The sequence below is a fragment of the Leopardus geoffroyi genome, chromosome A3, assembly GCF_018350155.1.
Source record: "Leopardus geoffroyi isolate Oge1 chromosome A3, O.geoffroyi_Oge1_pat1.0, whole genome shotgun sequence".
Taxonomy (NCBI): domain Eukaryota; kingdom Metazoa; phylum Chordata; class Mammalia; order Carnivora; family Felidae; genus Leopardus; species Leopardus geoffroyi.
The window spans coordinates 135,938,307-135,946,050 of record NC_059336.1 but is presented as its reverse complement, the minus strand read 5'-3'; the positions used below and the strand labels follow the sequence as shown (position 1 = coordinate 135,946,050).

The window sequence follows — 7,744 nt, the reverse complement described above, 5'->3', positions numbered from 1 at the left end:
ATTACTGACACGAACTGTGAGATCATGACCTGAGCCGGAAACAAGAGTCGGACGCCCGACCGACTAAGCCACCCGGGTGCCCCTCCAAACGGATTCTTACAATTGCAACATTTTCTGCACAACACTTTGCGACCTGTGTGTACATGCTCCTTCTGTAAATTAGAATATCCTCGCGAACATCTTAGCCTTCTCAAGGTAAAGGAAGGTAATTGTGTGTGTTGAGCTGCACAATAACACAGCCTTGTTCCGAAGCCGCCAAGGCGTGCACACTTTCCCCTTAAATGGACATACACATTCGCCACCATCTGTCATTCACTTAGGAGAGTTTGTATCTTCTCTCTTAAAAATCGCATTAGAGGCTCTCTAGCCTTGTTTTCCGAAAGCATTTGCTGCTATCAAACACCCCCCCTCCCCCGCGTCTCTTCTTATGAGAGCTACACTAAGAAAGTAATGAATGACTTTGTTAGAATCTAGTGTTTCATGGAAGCATAAATAGGCAAAGAGCATCAGCCTGTTGGATTCCTTTATGGGAAAGTTTTTGTAAGCACTAGAGCAGATAGCTTGTGTCCTCCCAAGGTAACACGGCGTGTTCCAAGGCTCTTCCCGGTGTTCCAGACCATTTAGACAGCCAAGTGTGTGAGGGCCAGATGAGGGAGGATGGCTGTGTTTGTCTTGGCCTCCTAACGTCCTCCAACGTGGATAATATTTTGTAGCCATGCCACTTACTTGTCTACACAAGCTAAATGCTCTATTGTAATTATCCTTCAAGACAAGTGCCTGCACCTGACGACTGGTCTAAGACCAGTGACATTGACGAGGTCTAATTCTCATTCCTCTGATGCATCTGTCAGTGACAATCGTCTTGCTGAGAAGGATGGATGATGTCAGCGGGGGACTCCAAAAAGGTCTCTCGAGCTTTCTGTGGTCCTGCGGTCCTTTCACTAAAAGCTCTTAGTAATAGGAAGCTCTCTGCTTGGAAGGAGACTAGAGTCGGTGTTGGAAACACGCTAAAAATGGCTGGGCTCTCACAGGTGATTTTAGTGAGTTATAATGAAGAGTCACCAGAGTCTGAGTGTCTGTGGACGCCACGAGGATGACAAGATGACAAGCATTGAACTGAGAAGCTTGTTGCAACGTTACGAAGGGATTCCATAAAAACCTCTTATCAAATTAAAAGGATTACAGAGGATCCGGTGAGCTCCCAGAAGCATGCTAGACACATTAATCACGGGGACCACCAACGCCTGCCCCTGCCCTCAGGAGCTCTTAGAATATACTCATGGTTGTTCTTTGGGCACTGAATCCCTGTGAGAGTTTGGAAAATTAGACTGCAGGGGTGTGTGACTTAAGCGGCCGCCTCTTGATTTCAGCTCGGGTCATTATCTTGCTTGCGGTTTGTGAGCTCGAGTCCTGAGTCAGGCTCCACACTGACAGTGCTCTTGGGATTCTCTCTCTTCCTCTCTCTCTGCCCCTTCCTCCCTCTCTCTCTTTCTCTCTCGCTCTCTCTCTCTCTCTCTCTCTCTCTCAAGAAATAAACTTAAAAAAATAATAAAAATAAAAATAAGAATTCGACTGTATTTTCACTGCCAACTCATCAAAAGCGAACTCTAGGCCGCTGAGGTTTCACCAAAGGATATTCCCCTTTATTTAGTGTTTTTATTTATTTTTGAGAGACAGAGCATGAGTGGGAGAGGGGCAGAGAGAGAGGGAGACACAGAATCGGAAGCAGGCTCCAGGCTCTGAGCCATCAGCACAGAGCCCGACGCGGGGCTCCAGCTCATGAATTGCGAGATCATGACCTGAGCTGAAGTCGGACGCTCAACCAACTGAGCCACCCAGGCACCCCCATGGCATACTTTCTGAAGAGGCAGGTGGCTATAAAGAAAGTTCTAGAACTAAGAAAAGCCCAGAAGAAAGACAGTGGTTGATGTGTGTCTCAACATGAAGTCACACTCTGGTTAGGTCTGTTGGTGTGCTGATGATATGTGAATTTTAATTATAATATTTGATACAGAATTTATTTCCTCATTTTTCCATGTGTTCAGCCTTCATGGAGCCAAGGATGTGTTAGACACTGAAGAATAACAACTCAGCCTTTTCTTCCTTCCCGAATTCACAATCCAAATGGTGATGGGGCAGAGACGATCTGTTCTACAGAGAACTCGGAAAAAGGTACACAGGGTCTAAAATTATAGAAGAGGAAGTCACTAACTCTGCCTTGTGAGGGTCCAGAGAAGGCCTCATGTGCCAGGATGTCAAATGAGACCTGGTGTTCGTTAGGCTCAAAGGACGCTGTGTATTTCCTGGATGTGTGGAAAAAGTAACAGGCTGTCTATGCAGAAAAGTAGGCAGTGACCGGATCATGGATGAGTTTACCAGATGACAAAGTGTGAAACTTCACCTATCCTGATGCTTCAGAGCACAATAAGGAAACATTCAGGTTTCAGCTGTCAACATGGCTCTGGCGGCAGAGAAAAGCCTGGGTGGGGAAGGGCAGGGCGGTCCCGATCGCCATCGGTGACAAAGATGTGATGGAGACATTGCCAGTGGAATGACGAAGAAGTCAGAGAATTCTAGGTGAAAAGCGACGTACCTGAGGACTAATTCGACGGGGGGCACCTAGGAAGTCTGACAGGCTTTGGCAGAAATGACAACATTAACTGAGGTAAGAGTAGAGGAGAGTTAGATGATGTGAACAATTCAAGTTCACTGGGTGTACAATCTCTTATCTCACATCGGCCATGCACCATGGAAGGAGGTACTATATTAACATTTGTGCTTTACAGATGAGAATACCAAGGCTTAGAGAAGTTGGCCAACACTTCCCAGTCAACAACTCTTTTTTTTTCTTTTAATATGTATTTATTTTTGAGAGAGATATTTTGAGTGCGTGCGGGGGAGGGGCAGAGAGAGAGAGAGGGAGACGCAGAATCCCAAGCAGGCTCCAGGCCCCGAGCTGTCAGCACAGAGCCCGACACGGGGCTCGAACCCACCAACTGTGAGATCATGACCTGAGCCGAAGTCGGATGCTCAACCGACTGAGCCACCCAGGCGCCCCTCGGTCAACAACTCTTAAATGAAAAGCGCAGAAGAGGGAAAGAATCCGAGTCTTTCCCTGAAACAGCTGGGCATACTTCACGGCTTCCCTCTGCCTCTCTCCTCACTCAACTCCTTGAGGACGAGGCCTGTAGCCTATGTGGTCCACTTTCCCTCCAGTACTTACCAAGTGCCTAGCACACAGCAAGGATGAAACATGTGTGCTTTGGAACATGACTGCGCCTTGGACATAGAGCTGGTGACACCAGTGGCCCAGACTAATGCTCTTACTTATTGGTAACTCGTCCTTAAATTCCTTATTCACTCAGGATCGCTGTGACCTAGAGCGAAGCGTGACCAAACACTAGGGGCCTCAAAACAGCACACGTTGCTTTTAAGCTATTGTCCAAACCCACCCTATTCCTTGAGGCTGGGTCCAGCCCATGAAGCGTCACGGGTGCTTTGTCATAAGTTCCCTGGAGGCTCAGCAAACAGGGGCAGGAGGGGAAGGTGGGAAGAGGAAGGACTCAGTCCACATCACCTTACCAATAGTTCTTCATCCCGGCAGTGAGAGTTGGTTTCCCTTCACGCTTTTCCCAACACCTCGGGAGCCAGCGTGAACCCACCACCATGACGGTTGGCCAGAGGCTGCAGGCCCTTCAGGGGGGCTTCCCCAGTGCTCCCTCAGCACCCCTCTGCTGCCACAGCGACCCCTGAGCCTTTTGGTCTTCCCACATCTGCTCAACCAATCCCTCCTGTTAGAATCCTGTCCCTGGGGGTGCCTGGATGGCTCAGTCGGTTAAGCCTTTGACTCATGATTTTGACTCAGGTCATGATCTCACAGTTCATGGGTTCAAGCCCCACGTCGGGCTCCATGCTGATGGTGCACAACTTGCTTGGGGTTCTCTCCCTGTCTCTCTGCCTCTCCCTTTCTCTCTCTCTCTCTCTCTCTCTCTCTCTCTCAAAATAAATAACTAAACTTAAAATAAAATAATGAAATAAAATAAAATCCTGTCTGTGGGAATAACCAGCGTCCGTTCTGTCTTCCCGACTGGTTAATAATGGACAGAGAGTGTCAGACGTTTATTTCCCCCTTTCTGCTGAAGGAAACTCTCAAATCCTCCAGCCAGAAAATTCTCGTGGGTGGGGAGGCAGGCTGTCTGTCCTGATGATGGAGCTCCCCAGCCACCTGGTAAGGTACACGCGAGGAAAGCCTCTTCTCCCCACCTTCCCCCCCCACCCCGCCCCCGTTTGCTGAGCCTCCAGGAAACTGCTGGCAAAGCACCTGTGAAGTTTCAGGGACAGACATCCGCAGAGGAGGGCACCACATTCCGGCCAGAAAGCATCAGTTGGGTCACTGCTCAGAGTTCAGTGACCTCATCCGCTGAACATCAGAGAAGGAAAAAAAAAAGAACAGTTGAATCTCCTAACTTTTCTTCAAATGGCAAATTTCCACCGTCCATTACTTTATGGACTAGCTGTTCGACTCAGTCCTAAATGATCTGATAGACACTGTGCCTTAAAATTATTTCTGATTCAAGCACTCCTGCTGTACAATCATGGATATTTTTATTGATTTTTCTTAAATATAATTGCTCACTATGATCTTCAGTATCTCCCCCAAAAGACAGAAAAGCTCACTGGTCCAAAACTTCAGAGAATGTCCACACTGTGCTTAATGGTGATCTGTTTTGTTCAGCTGATCGGTGGTTTTTACTGTGTTTGGTACCAGCTGATAAATGGCAAGGCAGAATAAACTACTGTTTAAATGTCAGCAGAATAGGTTTGTTAGCTTTTGAAAGAAAGAAAGAAAGAAAGAAAGAAAGAAAGAAAGAAAGAGGGAGGAGGGAGGGAGAAAGAAAGAAAGAAAGAAAGGGAGGAGGGAGGGAGAAAGAAAGAAAGAGGGAGGAGGGAGGGAGGGAGAAAGAAAGAAAGAAAGAAAGAAAGAAAGAAAGAAAGAAAGGGAGGAGGGAGGGAGAAAGAAAGAAAGAAAGAGGGAGGAGGGAGGGAGAAAGAAAGAAAGAAAGAGGGAGGAGGGAGGGAGAAAGAAAGAAAAAGAAAGAAAGAAGGAGGAGGGAGGGAGGGAGGGAGAGAGGAAGGAAGGAAGGAAGGAAGGAAGGAAGGAAGGAAGGAAGAAAGGAAGGAATGAAGGAAAGAAGGAAAGAAGGAAAGGAATTACCTCTGGTCTTGCTCTGCAGAATTGGGCATTCGAACTGTGTCAGGAGGTCTGCAGGCCTCACCCTCAGGGTCATTAGCGAAGACAAGGTGGCAGGAGAGGGAGGCACAGGGCACTCCAGTGGATGAAAGACAAAGAAGGGGTCCCAGGTTGCGCACCAGCACCGTGAGGTGAGGCTACATCCGGGCACCGTGCGCACATCAGAGAACACTCCGTCAGTCCACTCGTCGTGTAGAGGTGGGAACCGACTCAGGGAGATGAACCGATCTGCCCGACGTCACCTACCTACCTGGAAGCAGGGCTCAGCCTAGAATTCGGCCGTAGACGACGTCCAAATCAAGGACACCTTCTGTTCATTTCAGGTCGTCACCAACACTAACTTCAGGTTTCTGTACTTGGACCAAGAGGCAGCAAGATTTTATGGAAAGGGCTGGATGGTGTATATTTTAGGCGCTGCGGCCACTCGACCCTGGCCTTGGCTTCGCAGCTGAGCCACTTAGAGTCTCAGTGGATACTGAGAAGCCAGCGTGGTGGTGATGTCGGGACCCAGAGACATTTATGCTCTTTCCCGCAAGCCTTACCATAAGGCCTCCAACTCACTTCCCCAGATATCCGCTCTCACTCCCAGAATCAGCTTTGAATTCCAGTCAGTGAGGATGGCCAGGAGAAAGTAGGGACACAGCCAGCTCATCTGAGAGCCAACTCGGAGGATGTTCGCACCTCTGTGACTCTCATTTCATTGGTCACTGTTCAGTCACACGGCCACTTCTGGCTCTAAGCAGTTGGGGAGGTGACTAAGGTTCTGGCAGCCAGGTACCCTCGAAGGGTCCATTACCAAAGGAAGGCAGATGGTGAGGGCCACCTGGGCGGCTTAGTCGGTTAATTGTCCGGCTTCGGCTCAGGTCATGATCTTATGGCTCATGGGTTCGAGCCCTGCGTGGGGCTCTGTGCTGACAGCTTGGAGCCTGGAGCCTGCTTCGGATTCTGTGTGTGTGTCTCTCTCTGCCCTTCCCCTGCTCGCTCGCTCTCTGTCTCAAAAATAAATAAACATTAAAAAAAAAAAAAAGGCAGATGGCGATATTGTAGATGAACAGTACTTGTGCCTGTAGCCGATATTTAATTTATAAGGAGTTTCTTAGGGTGTGTATGAAATAAAGCTGATTTGTTCTGTCATTCAGAGACCAATTTGCTAATACCTCCTTCAGCAATTGATGTTTCAATAATACTCTACCCTATTTTTTTTTTTTTAATTTTTAATGCTTGTTTATATTTGAGAGAGACAGAGAGACAGAACATGAGCGGGGGGAGGAGCAGAGAGAGAGGGAGACACGGAATCCGAAGCAGGCTCCAGATTCTGAGCTGTCGGCATAGAGCCCAACACGGGGCTCGAACGCACGAACGGTGAGATCATGACCTGAGCGGAAGTCGGATGCTTAACAGACGGAGCCCCCCAAGCGCTCCCACTCTACCTTCCTTAAAAGGAAATGTTGCTGTAGAGTAGACTGAAGCAGAATAGGTCTGGTTTTACTCCGCTGTTCAATAGTCGTGGGGCCTCACTCTCTGTGTCTCCATCTATAAAAGGGAACTTATGTAGATCCTAAGTAGGTTGAAAGAGAAGGCTTATGGGAGGGTCAGGGTCCGCAGCAGGTGAATAGGTCAAAAATATTTGTTCTTCTTCGCTACAAAGCAGGGAACTAAAAATTCATGTTCGTTAGATAAATGTTTCAACACAGGCGAGCTAAATATGATTTAACTCTCAGGCTAGGCCTCTTTTTTCTTTTTTCTTTTTTTTTTTTTTTTATTTACCCCTTAGTGTTACTGAGGTATAATTGACAAATAATATTGGATATAGTTAAAGGGTACAACGGGAGGCTTTGATGTCTGTCGGGTGAGATGATTATCGCCGTCAAGTTAATCAACCCATCCATCACCTCACACAGCCGCCTTATTTTTGCAGGTTAAAAATGCTTAAGATCTACTCTCTTAGTAAATGTCACGTATATAACACAGTGGGGTTAACTGTTTTAAATCCTCAGGCCTCATTCTTGCAACCGAAAGTTTGTTGCCTTTGACCAGCATCTGCCGGTTTCCCCCAACCCCCAACCCCCGGCAACCACTGTTCTACCCTGTTTCTGTGAGCTCAGTTTTTTAATTCCACGAATATGCGATCCTCACGTCACATTTGTCCTTGTCTGTCTGGTTCATTTCATTTAGTATCACGTCCTCCAGTTCTCTCCATGTTGTCTCAAATGACAGGAGTTCCTTCGTTTTCTTGGCTGAATAATATCCTGTTACATCTGAATGGGTAAAGACAATGCATATACTTTTTAAGATGTTTTCAATGTTTATTTATTTTTGAGAGAGAGAGAGAGAGAGAGAGCAGGGGCGGGGCAGAGAGAGGGAGACAAAGGACCTGAGATGGGCTGTGCGCAGACAGCAGAGAGCCTGACGCGGAGCTCGAACTCATGAACTGTGAGATCGTGTGCTGAGCTGAAGTCCAATGCTCAACCGACTGAGCCACCCAGGGGCCCC

At 47.7% G+C, this 7,744-nt stretch overlaps 1 long non-coding RNA gene across 1 annotated transcript; it reads left to right on the top strand.

Annotated features, from left to right (window-relative positions):
- The first annotated feature begins 1,927 nt into the window (after positions 1-1,927).
- Positions 1,928-4,642, top strand: LOC123579796. The gene is made up of 2 exons (XR_006702960.1): positions 1,928-2,665; positions 4,336-4,642. It is a non-coding gene; the product is annotated as an uncharacterized LOC123579796 (long non-coding RNA).
- The last annotated feature ends 3,102 nt before the right edge of the window (positions 4,643-7,744 follow it).